The following is a 26,085-nucleotide window of genomic DNA, read 5'->3' as shown; positions in this document are numbered from 1 at the left end:
ATTTGTAGATAGACATAGAAATAGTCATTTTGATTTGGTAAACATAAGTTTTGAGAATGACTAAGTTGTAATTGTACGGTAGTATTAAGGATTGATTTTTGTTTATGCTAATTGAAGTTTGATTGGTGTTGAATGAAACTATTATGTTGTTTATATCTTGGTGTGTAAGGGTGTTACTTATGTTTAAATTGTGGTGCCACTGAGACTATATTGGTTAAACACTTGGATGAGTGAATTTGGTATGTTTTAAGCTTGTTTATATGTGTTTTGAAGGCATATGAATGGTTGATTTTGGTTTGCCTTGGCACCTAAGATTTTGGTAATGGTTTGGCTTGTTTTAGAAGTCATTTAAGTGCATACAGCCTGGGACACGGGCTGTCACATGACTATGTGTCCAATTATTTTTGGAGCAGGTTGGTCTACATGGGCATAGTGAGTTACACGGGTCTAGTGACACGGTCGTATGACGTATTTCAAATTTACACTATTTGGCCACTGACAACTTTTGAAAAGAGTTATATTTCTACCTTTAACCTATCTAATTGTTGTACTTAGGTATATTTTGTTGCATTTTAGGGCATTTTAATTAGCATTTCTTATATTGCATTCGAACTTGGACTATGTTGAGTTATTTGGTGCTTTTAATTGGTTTTTTGGATGTTTGTGTGGTGGTAGGAAAGGAACAGGTTATCGAAGAAAGGAAATAAAGGAGTTAAGTTTTACTAGAGCAAAGTGTAGATGGTATTCCAGCACGAGTGCTGCAGCAATGCTGGGAGGACTAAGTCAAACGTTTCATGTGCAGCTATTTCAATTTGAAATTTAAACTCGTACCAAATAAATCACCTTAGAAAAAGAGAAAAAGATTAACACAAACTAATTGGCTGAACTCTCTCTATACAAGGACGATGAAGGGAACATCAAAAGGCATCCCAGAGAGAAGTAAAAGAGTAAAAGATCTCAAGGGAAGAGGAAGTCATCCTCTCGGTAAACACAGGACTATGATGCTATAGTGTGGACTAGCGGAAGTTGTTTTCCCCATGTCCTTCCATTATTTCCTTAGTGCTCTCTTATGAACTTATTTGGTTGTAAACGAAGGTGATGGTTTGGAATTTTATTTCCCAACCAATAAGTTAAATCTCATCGGAGTTGGGGTTATTTTGATGATACTTAACTGTTTAATTTTTTGTGGTATAAATCTAATATTTTACCCCCATTCAATTTTTTAAGTGCAATCCCTAAGAATAGTCAATGAAATATTGTTCTTGTTAAGTTGATTTAATGCAGGAAATGTTGGATTACTTAACTACTATTGGATGGCATGAGCAAAATTCAAATGATGCTTGAGTCATAAAGAAGGAATTACACAAGTTACTGTAATAAGAACCTGTATAATTAGGGACAGTGACTTGAGGTTTTGCCCTGAAAGAGGCAGGCCACTCTAGACTCTTCTACACAGTAAGTTAATCAAGATTTGCCACGACATTATTGCCATTAAGGTTGATTCTGAGTAATCCCAACCTTCCACACAAATATTTAGACACAATACTTGATTTCTATCGGAATATCTTAGCCTTAGCATTCTTAGTTGATTGTTTTTCATTTATATATTATTCGCGCAATAGTTCCCATATTACACTTATGTTATTAACTTTGCCATAGCAATCCCTGTAACAGTCCATTTTCAATGAAATCAGAACAGTAGTTTGGGACCACAAATACAATGTGAAAATATTCATTTTATTATTATTTAATATCTACAGAATGATAGTAAGTCTATAAAGATTTCGTTAAGAAATTTATCGTTTGCATGCTAATTGATAAAAAGGACTAAATCGCGTAAAGTACAAAAGTTGTGTTCTAATAGTTAAAGGTGTTTAATAGCTATAGAACTTAAAGTGAAGGTCCTTATATGGTAATTAACCTATAAATGAGTTAGTGGAGATGTTGGCTTGGTATAAGTGAAATTTTAATTTTTAAAAGGTTATAAAGGTAAATTAGTAAACAGTGAAAAAATTAACTAAAAAAGATATCATCTTCTTCATTTCATCTAAGTTTAACTGAAAAAACCATTGGAGGAGAGCTTAGGTTCGGTCAAGCTATTCCCTTGCATGTAAGTGCAATTTTGCTTTGTTTTTAATGATTTCAATATTTTGAAGTCGTTGTAGCTTAATCTAACTAGCCTAAGGACTAATTTGAAATACTGTTAAAAGTATAGATTTTTTCCATGAATGCGTGTTGGTTGTTCTTGATGTTTGATGGATGAAAATGAAAGTTTAGTGATAGTTAAACAAGTCTTGTAAAGTGATTTTGGTTGAAAATATCAAATAGGGATTAAATTGAGAAAAGTGAAATTTATGTGGTGAAATGTGTGAATAAATGAAATGTATGGGTTGCTTTAAGTTAGATGATATTCGGCTAGCATGGGTGTGGACTAAATTGCATGAATTTGCATTTTTATGAGTTGGGGATTAAATTGTAAAGAAGTCAAAAGTTTAGTAGAAAAATAGTAATTTTCCAAATTATTAATTTTGGATTGAATTGAATAAAATATGAATTAAAATAGTTAAATTATATAGATCAAGAAAAGCCTCGTTCGAAATTAGATCGGGGGGAAAACAAAGTAGTGGATTGATCGGTCAATTTTCTCTGTATTAATTTGAGGTAAGTTCGTATGTTAATAAGCATTAAAGTAATTTTGTTTTAAATACTTTATTATTGCATTCTCGATGAATACAACTTCATGGAAATATTTGAGGAAGAATTGGTAATGTATAAAATCCCGGTTGAACCTTAGGAATAGATAGGATACAAATGCCATATCATTAGGGGTATAGTGTTTTGGGTGTTGGTCCTGTACGTTCTACCGATGGATGAGTTTTTCGGCATATGTTGCAGTTAGTCGTCAGCTTGTGTGAGCAGCACTGTGTAGCTACATCTTGACCGTCAGGTGTGTGAGCAGACCTGGTGATAGCTCGAGTGTGAGCATATATATATGAGATATGAGATAGAGATGGTTTCGACCATGTATTGGCGCTTAGTGTGCGAGATACCCGAGTATTCGATATTATTCCAAATGGTTCAATGGGTACAGTGATATTACGAGAGTGTATGAGTTCGATATTAACCAATACAGGTATGTACGTGAATCATGTGGAAGTTGAATCTATGAGATTTGTGATTCATAATTAACTTTATTGGTGATTATATGTTAAGCTATTAACACCAAATTGAAATGCATTATGATTTACATTACTTGCTTAATTGTGGTTGATTGGTAAGTTATATTTGCAGTTATACGAACTTACTAAGCTTAATTGCTTACTTTGTTTTTTTTACGTGTTTTATAGTGATCGGAAGCTTGCTCGTTTTGGAATTTGTTGAAGATTGCATCACACTATCGAACTCTTATTTTGGTACTTTTGGACTTAATGTATTTTGGTCAGATGGCAGGTATAGGTTAGTTGGCTAATGGAAGCCTATATGTTTTGTTATGTTTTAGCCATTGATGTGGCTTGACAATGGTATATGCTTTGATATGTAAATATGTGTAAATGGCCTTTGATATGTGGTTTATAATTGTTATGTGAATGCCTTGTTATGAATTGGTATTTAAGGTAGCAAATGGTTGAAATTGAGAATATATTAGTATGCTAAGTTTTAGGTAAGATAGTGCACATATAAATTGACCATTCAGGTGAATCTTGAAAGTGACATTGGTATGTTTTTGAATGGTAATTGTGATGCTATGAGTATTATGGTTGTTGGTATTGGTATGTATTTTTGGACTTGGTTAAGATTGATTTGAATGCCTATTGATGATATGGTCATATGATATTTAATATGTGTAGGTATCCATCGCCAGAACAGGGTTTCGGAGCTGTGACAGCCCAAAGTTGACCCTAGTCGGGAAGTGGTTTCGGGACCGCTAAACCGAGTCACCGAAATGTTGAATGTGATATTTATTGTCTAGAATATGTAATTATGAATGTGTGAAAATTTCAAGCTTCGATTTAGTCGATTGCATGCGAATTTAGTCAATAGGACTTATGTGAGAAAATTTTAAAATGTGATAGGTCAATGTGTGAGGACCTATTAGTGCATGTGGACAAAGGGGGGACTTGCATGTCAAATTCCCCCCCCCCTAATGAGTAGTGGCCGGCCATGACAAGGAATGATGGCAAAACATGTCATGAAACATGTTTTGTTAATGGAAGAATAAAATAAGGAGTATGGGTAATAAAGAAATGGAAACAAAAGAAAAAAAAATGTGTGGTTGCCCCCCCATTGCCGTGAGCTAAAGAGAAGAAGGAGAAAAATTTGTGTTCATCCTTTCTCACCTTCATTTAGCCTAAATTAGAAAGAAAAACAAAGAAAAAATTTCTCATCCTTTGGTTCATCCTTGGCCAAAAATTTTAAGGAGGAAAGAAGAAGAAAGGTGAAGAGATTCGGCCATGCATGTAGCTAGGCTAAGGTATGTTGATGATGTTCCATGAGATGCATGCATGTTTAGTTGTTAGCTTGAGTTCTACCTAGCCCATGTCTAAATCTTGCTATGTGATGGAAATGGCACTTGACCATGGATGCATCATTCTTGGTTGATGTTTGATGTTGTGGTGATGAGGCATGAGGATGAGTTAAGATTCGGCCTAGGTGGAGGTTGTGTTAATGCCATTGCATGCAAAATATGAAGCTTGTTAATGATGCATGTGATGATGGCTTGATGATTCTTGAACCTCCTTTTTAGCATTTTTGTGTGAGCACATATGTGCATTGGTTGCTAAATGGAAGAATCGGCTAGCAAGATGTGTGCTAAGGCCGAATGTAACTTTGCATGTTAATGAGCAATGCATGTGCTAAATTGATGAAAAGGGGGAGGATGCTTTACTAGTGTGTATATGTGTGTATTAAGTGTTGAAATCGACCCAAAATAGACATGCATATTCGGCCAAAGGGAAAGAAATTAGCTAATATGTTGTGTTGATGCATGATTTTTGCATGTATGAGACTTTAATGTCTAATGTATAAATATGGGCTAAGTGCCTTGTGTTCATCTTTTTGATGACTAAATGATGAAATCAATTTATTTGTTTAATTAAGCTCAAGAGCAAAGGGGAAATAAATCCGATAAAGGGAAGGAAAAAGTGGTCGAATAGCTAGCGGAATCGTTCGACAACACCCGAGGTAAGTTCTTGAGTAAGAGAGCTTAAATTACGATGTGATTAAATCATGTTTTAAGCAAATTAAAATCATGCTCTATGAGTGGCTATTGAGCCGAATGTGCAAGGATGGTGTGTGCCTTGTGTTGAGTTTTCTAATGAAAAAGAAATACGAATGTGCCATGAATTATTGTTAGAGGTGCATGATTAATTGAATGCTGTCCGGGCTAAGTCCCGAAGGCTTTGTGCTAAGTGAATATATCGGACTAAGATCCGAAGGCATTTGTGCGAGATACAAATTCCGGGTTAAGCCCCGAAGGCATTTGTGCGAGATACAAATTCGGTTAAGCCCCGAAGGCCTTTGTGCGAGATACTAAATCCGGGTTAAGTCCCGAAGGCATTCGTGCGAGTTGTTAAATCCGGGTTATGTCCCGAAGGCATTGTGTGAGTTACTAAAACCGGGCTATGTCCGAAGGCATTTGAACGAGGAGCTATATCCGGTTAAATCCCGAAGGTACGTGATTTGGTAATGAATGAGCTTGCTGTAAAATTCCAGCGAATACTCGAAAAACATCCCAATATGGGGATATGTTACGTATGTGTTGAATTTAATCGAGCCCTTACAAATAAATGTTCGCTCAGTTGATAAACGAGCTACCGGCCTTCGGCTAAGTTAGTTTATTGTGTATGTACATAAGGGTTGTTAATGTTGTGAAGCAAGTTTGATATCGGTAAATTGCGTATTATGAAATATTCCGTTTAGCTAAATGTGTGCTATTCTTTGTGTATGCTGGAATTCCTTGCTCAAAACTTACTAAGCATAAATTGCTTACTCGTTACATTGCTCCTCTGTTTATAGATTTTTGGTTCTCCAGCTATCGGACTCGGGATCTTGAAGTCGAAGTCGCCCACACTATCAAAGGCTCTTTTGGGTACTATTTTGGTTGAATTTTGATATGGCATGTATAGGACTACCCATTGTTGTCTTCGAGTACTTTATGAAATGTATAAGTGTACAGCCATGCGAAAATGGCTTGTAGAAGTGGAGTATGGCATTAGACCATTCGTGTTTATGAATGTATAAATGGTTTCATGATGTAACTATAGTTGGAATGGAAGTTTGAGCAAATGATCAGCCATTGGAATGGCTAAGTATGATCATATGTGGGCATATGTATGACAAGGCCCTAGTTGGTCCATGAAACCCCGAAAATAGGTAAGGTTTACTTTGAAAACAGAGGCTGACAGCAGCAGTGGTGGGATTGGAAAAATCACAAGAATTCGTAGGAGTGGAATTAAATAGTGAATAAATTATGTAATCGAACCTTGATGAATCTACTTTCATATGAAAGTAACGAAACAATCATATGAACAGTAAGTAAGAGATATTCAGGTTTTTGTGGGACAGGGCCAGAACAGTTTCTGGATTCCTGTTCCGACGTTGGAAATTCACTATAAATTGACCAGAGATAATTAGGAGTCATACCATATATGTATGGATTCCTCTCTGAGTCTAGTTTCCATAGAGACAAACGCATCAGTATTGAAGCTCTGTGCAGAGAGATATCCTAGTCGTAATGAGCAAAGGTCAGTGTAGTCGACCCCTGTAACATGGGAGACTTTGACTAATAAACTGTACTAATTGGCCGACCAAAAATTCTAGAAAAAAATACATAGATGGGACATGAGTATAGTTTAGGGAAAAATCACAAAACTGATTTTCGAGTTGTGAAACTCAAGATATGATTTTTGAAGCGACTAGTACTCAGACTGGGCAGTGTCTGGAAAAATTTTCAAAGTTTGTTAACATCTCGTGTCCGACTCCGGTGTCGGTCTCGGGTTCGGGGTGTTACATTAAATTGGTATCAGAGCCAGGTTTAGTCGATTCTAGGACTACCGTAATGTGTTGGGTCTAGCTATACATGCCATTTTATGTGATTACTTGATAGTGTGGTGATTTCTGACAATTGTAAATGTGTTTATAGTAATGGATCCCGATCGTGACCGAGAGGTAGCTGATGATCTTGAGAGTGTAGCGCCTGCTCCCGCATAAGGGACAGTGCCGGCAGACTCTCAACCTAATGCTAGTAATCCGAATGATGAAGCTAGACAAGCATTCTATAGCGTGATGAATGATTCGTTCAACCAATACATTCGAACTAATATGGCTGTTCCACAACCTCCATTCCCGACAAATACTACCCCCGCACCTACAATACCACCGGTAACGGACCAAATAAGGTCAAATAAGCCCCCAGTTGACAGAATCGAAAACATGGGGCTACTGAATTTAAGGCTATGGATAGCGATGATGCCGAGCAAGCTGAATTTTGGCTGGACAACACTATCCGGGTACTCGATGAGCTATCTTGTACACCCGATGAATGCCTAAAGTGTGCTATCTCCTTGCTACGTGATTCTGCCTACTATTGGTGGAGTACTCTGACTTCTGTTGTGCCCCGAGAGCAAGTAACTTGGGAGTTTTTCCAAACTGAGTTTCGAAAAAGTATATCAGTCAGAGATTTGTTGATCAAAAACGGAAGGAATTTCTTGAGCTTAAGCAAGGCTCCATGTCGGTTACTGATTACGAGCGAAAATTTGTTAGACTTAGCAAATACGCTCGAGAATGTGTTTCGTCCGAAGCTATTATGTGTAAACGCTTCGAGGATGGGCTGAATGAAGATATAAAAATGTTCGTTGGCGTTCTTGAAATACGAGAGTTCGTGGTACTTGTTGAACGAGCTTGTAAAGCCGAAGAGCTTAGAAAAGAAAAGCAAAGAGTTGATGAGGGAACTGGAGAGTTTCGTAAAAGATCCTCGGGAAGGTCTCTTCAACAAGCATCGAAGAGATTTCGAGATGATGCGGGCCAGTTTAGAGGCACTTCGGGCCTTTTTAGACGAGATCGTGATCGACCCCTTGTGGATACACGAGGCACTTCGGTCGCCAGTGTTGGGAATGAACGTCGAGATAGAACGAAATGTCGATATTGCGGTAAATGGCATTCGGGGAGTTGTAGATTCCCTGACCGCTCCTGTTACAAGTGCGGATCAGTTGACCACTTCATTAAAGATTGCCCGAGGTTGTTTGAACAGAATGAAAATCAGAGTGGGAAACCGGGTGCTACCACTGCTCGAGGTAGACCATCTGGAAATACGGGCAATGCTAGTGGTGGTCAGAGAGGTTCTAGAGGTGATATAACCAGATCCGAAGCTCGTGCGCCTGCTAGAGCTTATGCTATACGTGCCCGCGAGGATACTTCTTCGCCTGATGTTATTACCGGTACATTCACTCTCTTTGATACTAAGTAATTGCTTTAATTGACCCCGGTTCTACTCATTCTTACATATGTGAAACCTTAGCATCCAGTAAGACTTTACCTATTGAGTCTACTGAGTTTGTAATTCGAGTGTCAAATCCCTTAGGTCATTACGTGCTTGTCGACAAAGTGTGTGAGAAATGTCCCCTGGAAATTCGAGGTTCCTGTTTCCCGGCGGACTTGATGCTTTTGCCGTTTGATGAATTTGATGTTATCCTTGGTTTGGATTGGTTGACCGCGCATGATGCGATTGTGAATTGCAAGAGCAAGACTATTGATTTGAGGTGCGCAAATAACGAAGTAGTCCGAATTGAGTCTGCGGACTTGGAGGGGATGCCAGCTGTAATATCAGCAATGTTGGCACAGAAATATGTAAGAAAAGGGTGCGAAGCATACCTTGCGTATGTACTTGATGACAAAGAATTAGAAAAGAAACCTGAATCTGTGCCGGTGGTTTGTGAATACCCGGATGTTTTTCCGGAAGAATTGCCGGGTTTACCACCTGTTCGGGAGATAGAGTTTGGTATTGAGCTTGCACCTAGGACTACGCCGATTTCGATAGCCCCATATCGTATGGCACCAACCGAGTTAAAAGAGTTAAAAGCTCAGTTGCAAGAATTGACGGATAGAGGTTTTGCGCGACCAAGCTTCTCACCTTGGGGTGCACCAGTATTGTTCGTGAAAAAGAAGGACGGAACCATGAGGTTGTGTATTGACTATCGTCAACTGAATAAAGTGACGATAAAGAATAAATATTCGTTGCCGCGCATCGATGATTTGTTCGACCAACTGAAGGGATCCACAGTGTTCTCAAAAATAGATTTGAGATCGGGCTATTATCAGTTGCGAATTCGAGAATCGGACATACCAAAAAAAAAAACTGCCTTCAGAACGAGATATGGTCACTATGAATTCTTAGTGATGCCGTTTGGGCTCACTAATGCCCCTGCGGTATTTATGGATTTGATGAATCGGATCTTCAGACCATATTTGGATCGGTTCGTAGTTGTGTTCATTGATGACATTTTGGTCTATTCAAGAGATGAGACCGAACATGCTGAGCATCTGAGGCTAGTGCTGCAAATTTTGCGGGAGAAGCAGTTATATGCTAAGTTCAGTAAGTGTGAGTTCTGGTTAAGAGAGGTTAGCTTCTTGGGTCATGTGGTATCCGCGTCGGGTATTCGAGTTGACCCGAACAAAATTTCAGCCATACTTGACTGGAAACCTCCGAGAAATATTACTGAGGTTCGGAGCTTTTTGGTGCTCGCCGGTTATTACCGACGATTTGTCAAAGGTTTCTCGATGATAGCCACACCAATGACGAAGCTACTTCAAAAGGACGTTAAGTTCGAATGGACGGAGAAGTGTTAGAAAAGTTTTGATCAACTGAAAACTCACTTGACTGAAGCTCCAATTTTAGTGCAACCCGAATCGGGTAAAGAGTTTGTCATTTATAGTGACGCATCCCTACTTGGGTTGGGTTGCGTATTGATGCAAGACGGTCGAGTTGTGGCCTATGCGTCGAGACAATTGAAGTCACACGAGAGAAATTATCCGACCCATGATCTCGAATTAGCCGCCATCGTATTTGCTTTGAAAATATGGTGACATCATTTGTTTGGTGAGAAGTGCCATGTATTTTCGGATCACAAAAGTCTCAAATATTTGATGACTCAACGAGACTTGAATCTGCGACAAAGACGTTGGCTTGAGTTGTTGAAAGATTACGAGCTTGTCATTGATTACCACCCGGGAAGGGCTAACGTGGTTGCGGACGCCTTAAGCCGGAAGTCATTGTTTGCTTTACGAGCGATGAATGTGCATTTGTGTGTTCTACCAGACAATGTGTTGGTAGCTGAATTAAAAGCTAAACCATTATTGACTCACCAAATTCGTGAAGCCCAGAAAGTCGATGATGAATTGGTTGCAAAACGGGCTAAGTGTGTTCCGAACGAGGAATCGGAGTTTCAAATTGATGATGATGATTGTTTGAGGTTCAGAAATCGTTTGTGTGTTCCAAGGAATTCGGAACTCATTTCGATGATTCTGAACGAAGCCCATTGTAGCCAAATGTCAATTCACTCGGGGAGTACGAAAATGTACAACGATTTGAAACGTCGATTTTGGTGGCATGGTATGAAACGAGACATCTCCGACTTTGTTTCGAGATGTTTAATATGTCAACAAGTGAAAGCGGAACATCAAGTGCCTTCAAGATTACTTCAGCCGATCATGATACCCGAGTGGAAATGGGATCGAGTCACAATGGACTTTGTGTCCGGACTGCCATTGTCAACTAGTAAGAAGGATGCGATTTGGGTTGTTGTCGATAGACTGACTAAGTCGGCTCACTTTATCCCCGTGTGTATGGATTTTTCATTGGATAGACTAGCTGAATTGTACGTTTCTCAAATTGTGAGATTACACGGGGTACCTGTTTCTATCGTGTCGGAGAGAGATCTGAGATTCACCTCACGATTTTGGAAGAAATTGCAAGAAGCTCTGGGTACCAAGCTGCATTTTAGCATTGCTTTTCACCCCTAAACCGATGGTCAATCCGAGCGGATAATTCAGATACTTGAGGATATGTTGAGATGTTGCATCCTCGAGTTCAGTAGTTCATGGGAACGGTATTTACCTTTGATTGAATTCGCTTACAACAATAGTTTTCAATCAAGTATTAAGATGGCACCTTACGAGGCTTTGTACGGTCGTAAATGCCGTACACCATTGTTTTGGACCGAGCTCAGTGAAAGTAAATTTTCGGAGTTGATTTGATTAAAGATGCTGAACGGAAAGTAAAGGTAATCCGTGAAAGTCTGAAGGTAGCCACAGATCGTCAGAAGTCGTACGCGGATTTGAAACGAAAAGACATCGAGTATCAGGTGGGAGACAAAGTGTTCCTTAAGGTTTCACCTTGGAAAAAGATACTCAGGTTTGGCCATAAGGGCAAGTTGAGCCCGAGATTCATTGGGCCGTATGAAATCTCCGAACGAGTTGGTCCGGTTGCGTATAGATTGATTTTGCCCCCGGAGCTTGAAAAGATTCATGACGTCTTTCATGTTTCGATGCTTCGACGCTATCGATCTGATCCATCGCACATAATTAGCCCATCAGAGGTTGAAATTCAAGTCGACATGAGCTAGGAAGAAGAACCGATGCGTATCCTAGCTCGTGAAGTGAAGGAGTTGCGAAACAAAAGAGTTCCGCTAGTAAAGGTGTTATGGCTCAAACACGGGATCGAGGAAGCTACTTGGGAGACCGAGAGCTCGATGAAAGAACGATACCCAAACCTATTTACCGGTAAGATTTTCGGGGACGAAAATTTCTTAAGTGGGGGAGAGTTGTGACAGCCCAAAGTTGACCCTAGTCGGGAAGTGGTTTCGGGACCGCTAAACCGAGTCACCGAAATGTTGAATGTGATATTTATTGTCTAGAATATGTAATTATGAATGTGTGAAAATTTCAAGCTTCGATTTAGTCGATTGCATGTGAATTTAGTCAATAGGACTTATGTGAGAAAATTTTAAAATGTGATAGGTCAATGTGTGAGGACCTATTAGTGCATGTGGACAAAGGGGGGGACTTGCATGTCAAATTTCCCCCCTAATGAGTAGTGGCCGGCCATGACAAGGAATGATGGGCAAAACATGTCATGAAACATGTTTTGTTAATGGAAGAATAAAATAAGGAATATGGGTAACAAAGAAATGGAAACAAAAGAAAAAAAAATGTGTGGTTGCCCCCCCATTGCCGTGAGCTAAAGAGAAGAAAGGAGAAAAATTTGTGTTCATCCTTTCTCACCTTCATTTAGCCTAAATTAGAAAGAAAAACAAAGAAAAAAATTTCTCATCCTTTGGTTCATCCTTGGCCAAAAATTTTAAGGAGGAAAGAAGAAGAAAGGTGAAGAGATTCGGCCATGCATGTAGCTAGGCTAAGCTCAAGAGCAAAGGGGAAATAAATCCGATAAAGGGAAGGAAAAAGTGGTCGAATAGCTAGCGGAATCGTTCGACAACACCCGAGGTAAGTTCTTGAGTAAGAGAGCTTAAATTACGATGTGATTAAATCATGTTTTAAGCAAATTAAAATCATGCTCTATGAGTGGCTATTGAGCCGAATGTGCAAGGATGGTGTGTGCCTTGTGTTGAGTTTTGCTAATGAAAAAGAAATACGAATGTGCCATGAATTATTGTTAGAGGTGCATGATTAATTGAATGCTGTCCGGGCTAAGTCCCGAAGGCTTTGTGCTAAGTGAATATATCCGGACTAAGATCCGAAGGCATTTGTGCGAGATACAAATTCCGGGTTAAGCCCCGAAGGCATTTGTGCGAGATACAAATTCCGGGTTAAGCCCGAAGGCCTTTGTCCGAGATACTAAATCCGGGTTAAGTCCCGAAGGCATTCGTGCGAGTTGTTAAATCCGGGTTATGTCCCGAAGGCATTGTGTGAGTTACTAAAACCGGGCTATGTCCCGAAGGCATTTGAACGAGGAGCTATATCCGGTTAAATCCCGAAGGTACGTGATTTGGTAATGAATGAGCTTGCTGTAAAATTCCAGCGAATACTCGAAAAACATCCCAATATGGGGATATGTTACGTATGTGTTGAATTTAATCGAGCCCTTACAAATAAATGTTCGCTCAGTTGATAAACGAGCTACCGGCCTTCGGCTAAGTTAGTTTATTGTGTATGTACATAAGGGTTGTTAATGTTGTGAAGCAAGTTTGATATCGGTAAATTGCGTATTATGAAATATTCCGTTTAGCTAAATGTGTGCTATTCTTTGTGTATGCTGGAATTCCTTGCTCAAAACTTACTAAGCATAAATTGCTTACTCGTTACATTGCTCCTCTGTTTTATAGATTTTTGGTTCTCCAGCTATCGGACTCGGGATCTTGAAGTCGAAGTCGCCCACACTATCAAAGGCTCTTTTGGGTACTATTTTGGTTGAATTTTGATATGGCATGTATAGGACTACCCATTGTTGTCTTTCGAGTACTTTATGAAATGTATAAGTGTACAGCCATGCGAAAATGGCTTGTAGAAGTGGAGTATGGCATTAGACCATTCGTGTTTATGAATGTATAAATGGTTTCATGATGTAACTATAGTTGGAATGGAAGTGTTGAGCAAATGATCAGCCATTGGAATGGCTAAGTATGATCATATGTGGGCATATGTATGACAAGGCCCTAGTTGGTCCATGAAACCCCGAAAATAGGTAAGGTTTACTTTGAAAACAGAGGCTGACAGCAGCAGTGGTGCGGATTGGAAAAATCACAAGAATTCGTAGGAGTGGAATTAAATAGTGAATAAATTATGTAATCGAACCTTGATGAATCTACTTTCATATGAAAGTAACGAAACAATCATATGAACAGTACAGTAAGAGATATTCAGGTTCTTGTGGGACAGGGCCAGAACAGTTTCTGGATTCCCTGTTCCGAAGTTGGAAATTCACTATAAATTGACCAGAGATAATTAGGAGTCATACCATATATGTATGGATTCCTCTCTGAGTCTAGTTTCCATAGAAACAAACGGCATCAGTATTGAAGCTCTGTGCAGAGAGATATCCAAGTCGTAATGAGCAAAGGTCAGTGTAGTCGACCCCTGTAACATGGGAGACTTCGACTAATAAACTGTACTAATTGGCCTGACCAAAAATTCTAGAAAAAAATACATAGATGGGGACATGAGTCTAGTTTCAGGGAAAAATCACAAAACTGATTTTCGAGTTGTGAAACTCAAGATATGATTTTTGAAGCGACTAGTACTCAGACTGGGCAGTGTCTGGAAAAATTTTTCAAAGTTTGTTAACATCTCGTGTCCGACTCCGGTGTCGGTCTCGGGTTCGGGGTGTTACAGACATTCTATTGCGTTTCATCTATTGAAACTTTATGAAAAAGTACACATGATGATATAACTCTGTTTCTTCTAATTGATGTTCTATTCGATATGTATATTTATGGGAATGTATATCATTCTTGTTGCATTTACTTCCAGTTGGTTGGATGGATGTATTCTTCCGGACTTCTTTTCTCTGAGGAATTATCGAGATCCTTCATATTTTTCTTATGAGCTTTGTTCTAGATCTTTCATTTTAACAATGTATCTTGGATTTCTAAATCATGGAATTTCTTTATCTTGGATATCTCTGTCTTGGACTTCTTTATATGGGTTTTCTTGCCATATTTATTTCGTAAATTATTAATCATGGTTCATACCTAAAGTGTATTCTTTGGCTTATGATGACTATGTCAATTATGACTATGTTTCCAGTTTGATTTTAGCAATATGATGATTCCATTATTTGGATTTCTTTTCCTGAGTAAGTTCAGTAAAGTTAGTGCCTCCAGTCAAGGTATTTTTGTTATTCTGAGTTAATGTATTTGAAGTGGACTTTTGATTAGCATGATAAGTGAATTTTGAATAATTAGTTATTGAATCATTTTATCGACTAAAAGAGAAGATTTCTTGAAATGTCATTTATTGGTGATTAAGACTGACTTGGCTGTTCAATCGAAATTGGTTATTGTTTGAAATATTAAATGGGATGTAGATGTCTGAGAATAAGATTTTATAAAGTTGATTTGAATGATAAAATTTTCATCTTATAAAATTCGAAAAGTTTATTACATGTTAACAAAGCTTTGAATAAACAAGAACATTGTTAACCAAAGCCTTTGAACTGGTTTAGTCTGCATTGGGCAAAGATTCCTTGGCCTTCTATGATGTGTTGTTGAATGACTTGTGATGTGTTATAAGACGATAAGGCAATATGATAACTTAAAGTATTCGATGTTAAAGACAGATCTAAATTGTGATAGCATAGATGACTTGAGTTAGTTATTGTATGATCTTTGAGAAAAGAAAAATGTGGTCACAAGTGCTTGGGTAGAAAATCTAGAGCTGATACAGAAAGTTTGCAAGAAAACTCATAGGAGTGATGTATTGTTGCTCAAGTTTGGAACTCCACATTTCTGATCTTTGTATTTAGATACATGAATTGTTATCAGGATTATTCTTATCTTTGAAAGAGAAAGATGTTTTGTTACTTGTTGTTAAATGTTTGATGAAATCTGCAAATCATTTTGGTATGTGTTGAATTTTCTCTTAACGGACCAATGGAATCATGTATCTCCGAGATTATCAGATTTCTTAGTATGCTAGTTCTCTTTAAGCGAATTGAGATCAAGATTCAGTTGATGTGTGATATAACAAAGAATTTCTCATAACTTTAGTATGAGAAATTAAAGAGCTAAGGATTAAGCAAGCCTGAGTAAAAGTTCTTTAGCAATGATTATATGATAGTGGAGTTTATGTGAAAACCAAACCACTCTTCTGGTAAAGATTTTCGAGGACGAAAATCCCTAAAGGGGGTGAATTGTAACATCCCGAGTTACGGCCTAGCCGGAACAGTGGTTTCCGGACCACAAAACCCGACGTAAGAAAGTTTATTTTTATTTTATATTTATGGTCTACAATTTCATAGAATGATTTCATGAAAGTTTGATTTGAAAATTTTAACGTTCGGGCACTCAATTTAGTCATTTTAGTAAAAAGTACAAAAGTTGAGTTATACATGTTAGAGGTGTATAATTGTTATGAAATTTTAAATTGGAGGCCTTTAAATGGTAATTAGACCATTGGATATTTTTTTGGAAAAAAATGGACATGAAATGGGCGAAATAGAGTAATTTTAAGTTAGGGGCATTTTGGTAATCTAGTAATTAAAATGAATTAAAAAAATAAAAGCCAAAATTTCTTGTCCATCTTCTTCTTTGGCTGAATATTGCATGAAGAAACCATGGCTAGGGCTTTCCAAGCTTCTAAGCTCGATTGTAAGTCGATTCTTGCCCAGTTTTTAATGATTTTTACGTTTTTGAAATCCTAGTAACAAGATCTACTTATTTCTACCATTTATTTATCATGAAGGTCTAGGGTTTGTCCCATGTTAGAAATTTGTGCATTTTGATGTTTAATGGTAGATTATGTATGTTTATGGTTGGGAAACAACTTTGCTAAGTGATTTTTGCTGAAAATGCTTATAAGGTCTAAATCGTAAAAGTTATAAAATATGTAGTAAAAGTGTGTTCTAGTGGAAATTGTTGGTTGTTATAGTTGTGAAAATGATTTGGCTAGGCTTAAAATGCAAAGAAATTGAATAAAAATCATTTTATAAGCTTAGGGGTAAAAGTGTAAATATGACAAAGTTTAGAGGCAAAAACATAATTTTTCCATAATATGATTTTTGGGTCATGATGAATAATGTGACTAATTAGCAAGCTAAATGTGATATTATAGATCAAGGAAAACGAGATTCAGACTTAAATCGAGAAGGTACGAGATTATGGACTAAAATGGAATAATTAGCCGTGCTCGAATTCGAGGTAAGTTTGTGTGATAATAATAATGCAATGTTATACTTGAATTGTAATATTAAATTACTATTACATGAGTTGTATGAATTGCTACACGGTTGTACTCGACAGGGATTCGACAAGTAAGTTCGCGTAACTCGAATGTATACTTTTAATATTTAAAATGTATGCTTTTTGATGTTATGAAATTTTGATATTCTTGGTATAGTAATTCATGTTATATGAATGTAATGATGAAAGAAGGACTAAAAGTCCCGGTTGAATGAAAAGGATGTCCGATGGATTTCCATAAAAAGGAATTGACTATAAAAAGGTTCTAGCCCAGACGGGTGTTCCTTAGGTGATCTAGCCGCTAGAAGAATATGTGTTTAAATGAATTTAGCTCGGACGGGTAATCCGAACTAGGACCTGAATTTAGCCTGGACTAGTAATTCAGATCTGAGCTCATTAGAGTAATTTTCTTTGCAGGGGATTTAGCCTGGACTGGTAATCCCGACATTGCTCTATGAGTTTATACTATGGGGGATTTAGCCTGGACTGGTAATCCCACCGTAAGGATTGAGGTTCGCGAGAGTGCGTTCATTGAAAAGGTCAATAACATGAATTGATGATAAATGATTTAGTACGGTATAAGTGTAATATGGAATAACCATCGAGAATCCTAGGAATTCAACGGGATTAATATGAGAAATGGAATTGGAATGCTTGTAATGATGAGCTCATCTAAGACCATTATTATCATGTATTGTTATGTGACTAACTTGTATGATTAAGTATGCCATGAGAATTAACGACGTTTATATTAAGCTCTATTGTGTAATTGAGTATGGGATCCATGAAATGGTTAGTTCATGGTCAAAATATATGTGAGTCTAGTTTCAGGGAAATTGAGCAGATCTTAATTTGGAGTTCCGTAGCTCCAGATATAAATAATTTAGTAACTATGTCTCGAGAAAAAAACATGACCAGAATATAAGTAAAAGTGTAATTATGGTTGCATTAGCTTGAGAAGCATGTTGGCATATTGCTTATTATTTTCATATGGACTTACTAAGCGTAAAGCTTACTCCCTCCTTTTCATTTCTTTAGTGTTGTCAGGTTAGCTCGGGGTTGGATATCATCAGAGGCAGCATCACACTATCAAGCTATCACATTTGGAGTATTGGCATATATGTATTAAGCACCTCCAAGTGAGTGGCATTTATAGGGACTTAGTTTCTATGGTAGATGTTGTTATGATTACGCAAATATATTAGCTTATATTGATTCATTGTAAGCCATGAGATGTGGCTTATAATGATTGTGGCTTGTAGGCCTAGTTATCCATGATAAGTTCTAATGGTTGTGATGTGATAATGTGTTTATGCTTATGGGACATGCATGATTGGTGTTAAGACATGTGTGTATGAAATGCTTCATGACCAATCAAAATGGTTATAGCCATGAAGTAATTGTATGGTATAGAAATAATGTAACACTCCTTACCCGTATCCGACGCCGGAATAGGGTGCGAGGTATTTCCAGAACATAACACATACCATTACATATAACCGAGACAAAAATATGGCATCTAATTAGATCATGAATCATTATAACATATGCCTTTAACAATATTAGCCAACTTCAATGGCTTTGTACAAAATAATCGGTCAAATACTATAACCGATATTTTAAACCTAGGCAATTATGACACGTAACAAAATAACTAAGCCTACTATACATGCCATAATTCAAAATGTTTTGTTCTAATACCAAAAGTACTAATAGTGCGGGGAGATCTTCAACTATCTCTAACTCCTGTGCTTGCTGGATGATACTATAAGATAGAAGAGAGAAAAGAAAGTAAGCTTATAGCTTAGTAAGTAAGTATATAAATAATAAATAAGAAATCTAATACGATTAGAAAATAACTCAAGTATATCTATTTTTAATTTCACTATTTACTCCAATTTGGTCAAGTTGTCTCTCCTACGTTATGTTCACTGAATAAATCATAAATCGAGTTAAAAAACTCGAAATGAAAATCCGTAAAATTTTCCTAAAACTAGACTCATATTACTTCTAACTAAAATGTTTTTAGAATTTTTGGTTTAGCCAATTAGTACAGTTTATTAGCTAAAGTTTCCCCTGTTATACAGCTCGACTGATCTGGCCTCTGTTCACTACAAATTGATTTTCTCCCAGTACAAAATTCACATAGCCATAAAATTTGTTTATTTTCAAACTAGACTCAATAAGGAATATAGGAATATAAACTATATTTCTTAATTAATTGTTTACAATTTTTAATTATTTTTCAAAGTTAGAACAGGGGATCACATAGTCATTCTAAACAAATCTCACAAAAATATAAATATCTAAAAATATAGAATTCCTTTACTTCCTCTGTATCTTTTACATGAAAATAGACTCATTAAGCTTTAATTTTATGTCTCATTCAGCCTCTAATTAAATTCCTACTATTTTTGATGATTTTTCAAATTCATGTCACTGCAACTGTCCAAAACAGTTTTATTGCTAATTCACTCTTTCACACTTTCTTTGTATTAACCTCATTTTAACATGCATATCACAATTCATTTTCACCACATTTCATACATCACAAGTATAGGTCCATGATTACAATGTCACTACAAAATTATCCCGTTGAACACTACGGACCAATCCTCGATACCTGGTGGTTTCAGCACATAGCTCCACCCATCATATTTCATATAGTTTGGCTCTCTTGTACACATGGTGAACACTTAGTACCACCCATATGACCTAGCCAGTTTATCTCGTAGCTCTCTTGTCTACATGGTGTCCCTCACTTGGAATCACACATGCGACCTAGCTACATTTATCCTATCCTGTAGATTTCTTGTCTACATGGTATACATCCCGTATCACACATGTGACCTAGCTACCACATAGTACCTCATAGCTCTCTTGTACACATGATGTGCACTCAGCACCATACATGTGACCTAGTTACGTACCATCTGTATTATCCAATTTTTCTGAAGGTTCAATCGGGATTTCTCTCTCTATTACTTATTTCCATTCTTCCAATAGTCGAATATGATACACAATCAGTTAAAATATATACAATATGCTAAAATATATAAGCGTAAATAAAGATAATGTATTATTTACATACAAACTTACCTCGGTGCAAAATATAGAAATTTTGCAATTTAGTCCAAAATCTTTTCCTTCCCCCGTTCGAGGTCGATTCCACGCCTTTCTTGATCTATAAAAACACATTTAGCCCATTTAACACTCATAATATCTATTTCAATCCAAAAATCACATTATGGAAAAATTACATTTTTGCCCCCTAACTTTTACAAAATTATGATTTTTCCCCTAGGCTCGGGATTTTAATTTCAGCCCTTATTCTTATGTTTTATGACATGCTGAACATTTTTCTCTTCTATGACAACATCAAATTCTCACTCTAACATGTACTTATGAACATTTTTCTCTTCTATCGATTATACCGTTTTACTCGTTTTCGCTAAAAATCACTTAGAAAAGATCGTTCTCCTAACTTCAAACATTAGTATTCTACCATAAAAAATCAAAATACATGCATATCATTCAGGGGTAAATTTTTAAACATAAACCCTAACTCGAAATAATGGTAGAAATAGGTAAACCGAGCTACGAGGATTTCAAAAATGTAAAGAACATTAAAAACGGGGCTTGAATGCACTTAGTATTGAGCTTGAAAGCTTGGAAAAAAAACCTAGCTATGGTGTTTATGAGAGTTTCGGCCAAGCTTGGTGAAGATGATACCAATTTTGGCTTTGTTTTCCCATTTTATTATTTTATTTACCAAATGACTAAATTGCCCTTCATTAAAAACTATGGTGTTTTATCTTCCTTTAGGTATTTTTGTCCAAACTAGTATAATGGTCTAATTACTATCCAAGGACCTCCACTTTAAAAACCCATTACTCACAAGTACTTAGTACCTTTGTGAACTAGAGCACACATTTTACAACTTTTGCTATTTAGTCCTAAATATCAAATTGGACCCTCTATCGATAAAATTTCCAAACAAAATTTTCACGCAATCATGAAATCATGCCATAGACCTTAAAATGATAATAAAATAATTATTTATCTCTTGGATTTGTGGTTTCAAAACCACTATTCCGTTTTGCCCCTAAATCGACCTGTTACAACTCTCCCCCTTTAGGGATTTTCGTCCCTGAAAATCTTATCGGTAAAGAGGTTTGGGTACTATTTTCTCATGGCTTCCTCCGGTTCCCACGTAGCTTCTTCTACCCCATGTCTTTGCCATAACACTTTCACTAAAGCTATACTTTTCTTTCTCAACTGTTTCACTTCTCGGGCCAAAATCTTAATCGGTTCCTTATCATAGGTCAAGTCCGATCAAATCTCAATTTCTGTTGGAGAAATTACATGTGAAAGATCAGAACGATAACAACGCAACATTGATACATGAAACACGTTATGAATTCTTTCTAACTCTGCCAGTAAAGCCAACTGATATGCCACTGGTCCAATCCTTTCAATAATCTCGTACGGCTCAATAAAATGCAGACTCAACTTGCCTTTTCGGCCAAATCTCAGAATCTTCTTCCATGGTGACACCTTCAAGAACACTTTATCACCTACCTGAAATTCAATCTCTTTTCTTTTTAAATCTGCATATGACTTTTGTTGATCTGAAGCATCTTTCAAGCAATCACAAATTACTTTTACTTTCTCTTCGGTTTCTTTAACTAGATCAACTCCGTGAATCTATTTCTCACTAAGTTTGGTCCAATATAAAGGAGTTCGACACTTGCGACCATACAAGGCTTTGTATGGTGCAATCTGTATACTCGGTTGAAAACTGTTATTGTAGGCAAATTCAACCAGAGGTAGATATTTCTCCCAGCTGCCTTCAAATTCTAAAACACAACATCTAAGCATATCTTCGAGTACCTGGATTACTCTTTCTGACTAGCCATCTGTTTGTGGATGAAATGCGGTACTAAAATTCAATTTTGTACCCAAAGATTCTTGTAACTTTTTCCAGAATCTCGAGGTAAACCTCGGATCTCTATCTGATATTATAGACATAGGTACCCTGTGCAACCTCACAATTTTAGCAATATATAATTCAACTAATTTATCAAGCGAGTAATCGGTACGTACCGGTATAAAGTGAGCCGATTTTGTTAACCTATCAACCACTACCCAGACAACGTCCTTCTTTTTAGGAGTCAAAGGCAAACCGATTACAAAATCCATGGTAATCCTATCCCATTTCCATTCAGGTACCATTACCGGTTGGAGTAATCCTAAAGGCACTTGATGCTCAGCTTTTACTTGTTGATAGATCAAACACTTGGTTACAAATTCAGAAATGTCATTTTTCATGCCTGGCCACCAATACAACTTCTTTAAATCTTTATTCATTTTTGTGCCTCCAGGGTGAACTGATAAACAGCCACTGTGCGCCTCATGTAATATTTTCTGAATCAATTCATTATTTTTCTGTACACAAATCCTGTCTCGAAACATCGAATAGTCATCTGGTCCAACTCGAAAATCTGTGTCATAACCCATTTAGCATTGAGTTCTCTTGGTTCACAACTCACTATCATTCTTTTGAGCATCACAAATTAGCTGGAGAAATAACGGTTTCGCCCTCATCTCTGCCAAGATTGACCCATCATCAGATAATGCTAACCTCGTATTCATAGCTCTCAAAGTAAAGAGATTTTTCCTGCTCAAGGCGTCAGCAACTACATTCGCCTTCCCGGGATGATAATCAATCACTAGCTCATAATCTTTCAATAATTCAAGCCATCTCTGCTGTCGCAGATTCAAATCCTTTTGATTCATCAAATACTTCAAACTTTTGTGATTAGTAAAAATTCAGAATTTTTCACCATACAAATAATGAAGCCAGATTTCAAGGCAAAGACAGTAGCGACAAATTCCAAATCATGTGTAGGATAGTTCTTCTCATGTGGTTTTAACTGTCTTGAGGCATAAGCTAGCACTTTACCCTCTTGCATCAGCACACATCCAAGTTCTATCAATGATGCATCACTATAAATTACGAACTCCTTCCCCGGCTCGGGCTGTACTAAAATTGGTGCTTTAGTCAATCGTGCTTTCAGCTTTTCAAAACACTGCTGACATTTATCAGTCCATTCAAACTTAACATACTTTTGCAGCAACTTAGTCATAGAAGAGGCAATCATCGAAAATCCCTCGACAAAACGTCCATAATACTCGGCCAAGCCTAAAAAGCTTCTAACCTCAGATACATTCTTTGGCGGTTTCCAATCAACGATCGCGGAAATTTTGCTCGGATCCACCCGAATACCATCACCTGAGGCTATATGTCCCAAAAATCTGACTTCACGAAGCCAGAACTCACTTTTGCTAAACTTAGCAAATAGTTTCTTTTCTCTCAAGATCTGCAATATGGTTCTCAAGTGTTCGGTGTGCTCAGACTCATCCCGAGAATAAGTTAAGATGTCATCTATGAACACTACCACAAACTTATCCAAATATGGTCGAAAGATTCAGTTCATCAAGTCCATAAATATAGCTGGAGCATTTGTTAAGCCGAAAGGCATCACAAGGAACTCATAATGTCCATACCTTGTTCTAAAGGCGGTTTTTGGTACATCTGACTCCTTAACTCTCAACTGGTAGTAACCGGACCTCAAATCAATCTTTGAAAACACTGTTGCCCCCTTTAACTGATCGAATAAATCGTCAATCCTCGATAACGGGTACTTGTTCTTTATAGTCACCTTATTGAGCTGACGGTAATCAATGCAAAGCCTCATTGAGCCATCTTTCTTCTTTACGAACAATACAACTTTAATTGTGCCAAAACATAAGACCAAATCATATAAAAACATATGTTCTCATAATCTCTAAACTCATGACCAAATCTCATATCAAAACTTACCAAAGTTACCACTTCTCTTAGCCATTCATAAACACATCAAATAGATCATTTTGCATCACATTTCATATAACAAAATCAAAACATAAACACAACCGTATCAAACCATATCACATGGCTAAATATAGATATTACAAAACCTATCTAAAGTACTTCTAGCCTATACATGCCATACTTTATTAGATACATTTTCAAAAGGTACCAAAATGAGATTCGATAGTGTAGAGACGATCCTCGACGATCCCCGAGCTCACAGTAGCTTTGATATCTATAAAAACAATGCAAACATACACAGAGTAAGCTTTCAAAAGCTTAGTAAGCTCGTACCAAAAATCATCAACAGTTTATAAAATGTAAAACATCAACACCGGGTACTTATTAATTCTCAATTCATCTGTCAATTCTATTCCAACACCATTCATATATTTATACCAATTCAATGAACTTCATATGCATAACATCATCTATCACATAGGTATCATACATACCTGAACCTTCCCGTATTTATTCATTTTCTTTCTCATCTCTCGTTCAGATATTTTAAGACTTTCCAGAGATTATTCATGCTTTAACATCTGCACACTTAGTGCTTTAAGGGTTAGCCTAAGCTAGAATGATTCCGCACACTTAGTGCCATTTCAATTAACTGAAGCTATCTTGGTATCGCACACTTAGAGCCTCAGATAGCAGAAGTTATTTTGAATCTCACACTTACTGTCAAATACCATTGATTTATCATTGTATTCAACCATAATAAATTATATATATACAATCTATGTATAATCCAAGCATCAAAAAAATATATTTGTAACATCATGTTTTACGTACGAACTTACCTCGTACTCGAAATTGTCGACTCGGACTGTTTACTCTATAATCTTTGACTTCCCTCGGTCTAAGTCTGAATTCCTCTTTTCTTGATCTATATGCATTCAAAATTAATCCCTTTATTCACTAAATCATTCAAACCAATACATATACACACAATTAGGGCATTTTGCAAACTAACCATCACATTTTCACATTTCGACACTTTAGTCCCTAAATCACAAAATCATAAAATACACATAATTTGCTTGTACACCAGCTTAGCCGAATTCTCCTAGTACTCATACTAGTCCGTACATTTCATTTATTGCACATTTTAGTCCCTCAATTTCTCATTTTCACAATTTAGTCCATTTTACTCAAAATCATCAAAAATCCAAAGACAAAACATGTAAACCCAACATCAAACTTTCATTTATCAACAACTAACTTTACAAAGCTCATAATTTCATCAATGGCACATTTCAAAATCATCTTCAAAATTAAGGCATGAGTTTGATATTATACGAAGCAATGATTACAAAAACGTAGAAATTATCAAAAACCGATCAAAACACATACCTTAATCAATGAAAATCAAAGCTGAACCCTAGCTTGTGTTTCTTTTCTTTTCCTTTTGATGATTTCGGTGACATAAGCATGAAATGAGCTTATTTTAAGCTTTTGTTTTATTTTAATTAACATATAATCTAAATGACAATTTTGCCCTTTTATTAAACCATTACAAATTCACATATATTGAGGCTATAAATGTGCATTATACACGTAAATGGCATAATAACCACATAAGGGCCTCTCAATTTTAAAGCCAAGTCAAATAGGCACTTTTAACATCTAGCACATAGCTTTTACATTTTACGGGGATTACGTCCTTTTTATTAAATTAAGCACACAAACATTCAAATTTTCATACGAGAATTTCACACATGCTAATTCACACATTATTAACACAGGAAATAATATTTAAACATTTCTTTGACGCGAATTTGTTGTCCTGAAACCACTATTTCGAGTAGGGTTTAAATTAGACTATTATAGTTACAACTCTCCCTCAGATATTTTCGTCCCCGAAAATCTTACTAGTGAATTGGTTCAGGTATTGTTCTCTCATATCATCTTTGGGTTCCCACGTAGCTTCTTCGACCCTGTGTCAATGCCACAAGACTTTCACTAATGAAATTTTCTTATTTCTCAGCTCTTTAATCTCACAAGATAGAATTTGAATCAGTTCTTCACTATACGACATATCTGATTGAATTTCAATCTCAATCGGGAAATGACATGTGAAGGGTTAGATTGGTATCATTGAAGCATCAATACATGAAATACATTATGTATCATTTCTAACTCAGATGGCAATGCTAGCCGATAAGCAACTGGTGCGACTCACTCGATGATCTCATACGGTCTGATGAATCTTGGACTTAATTTACCTTTACGGCCGAATCGAAGTATTTTCTTCCACGG

The sequence above is a fragment of the Gossypium hirsutum genome, chromosome A06 (genome assembly GCF_007990345.1).
Source record: "Gossypium hirsutum isolate 1008001.06 chromosome A06, Gossypium_hirsutum_v2.1, whole genome shotgun sequence".
NCBI lineage: Eukaryota > Viridiplantae > Streptophyta > Magnoliopsida > Malvales > Malvaceae > Gossypium > Gossypium hirsutum.
This window is presented reverse-complemented; position numbering follows the sequence as displayed.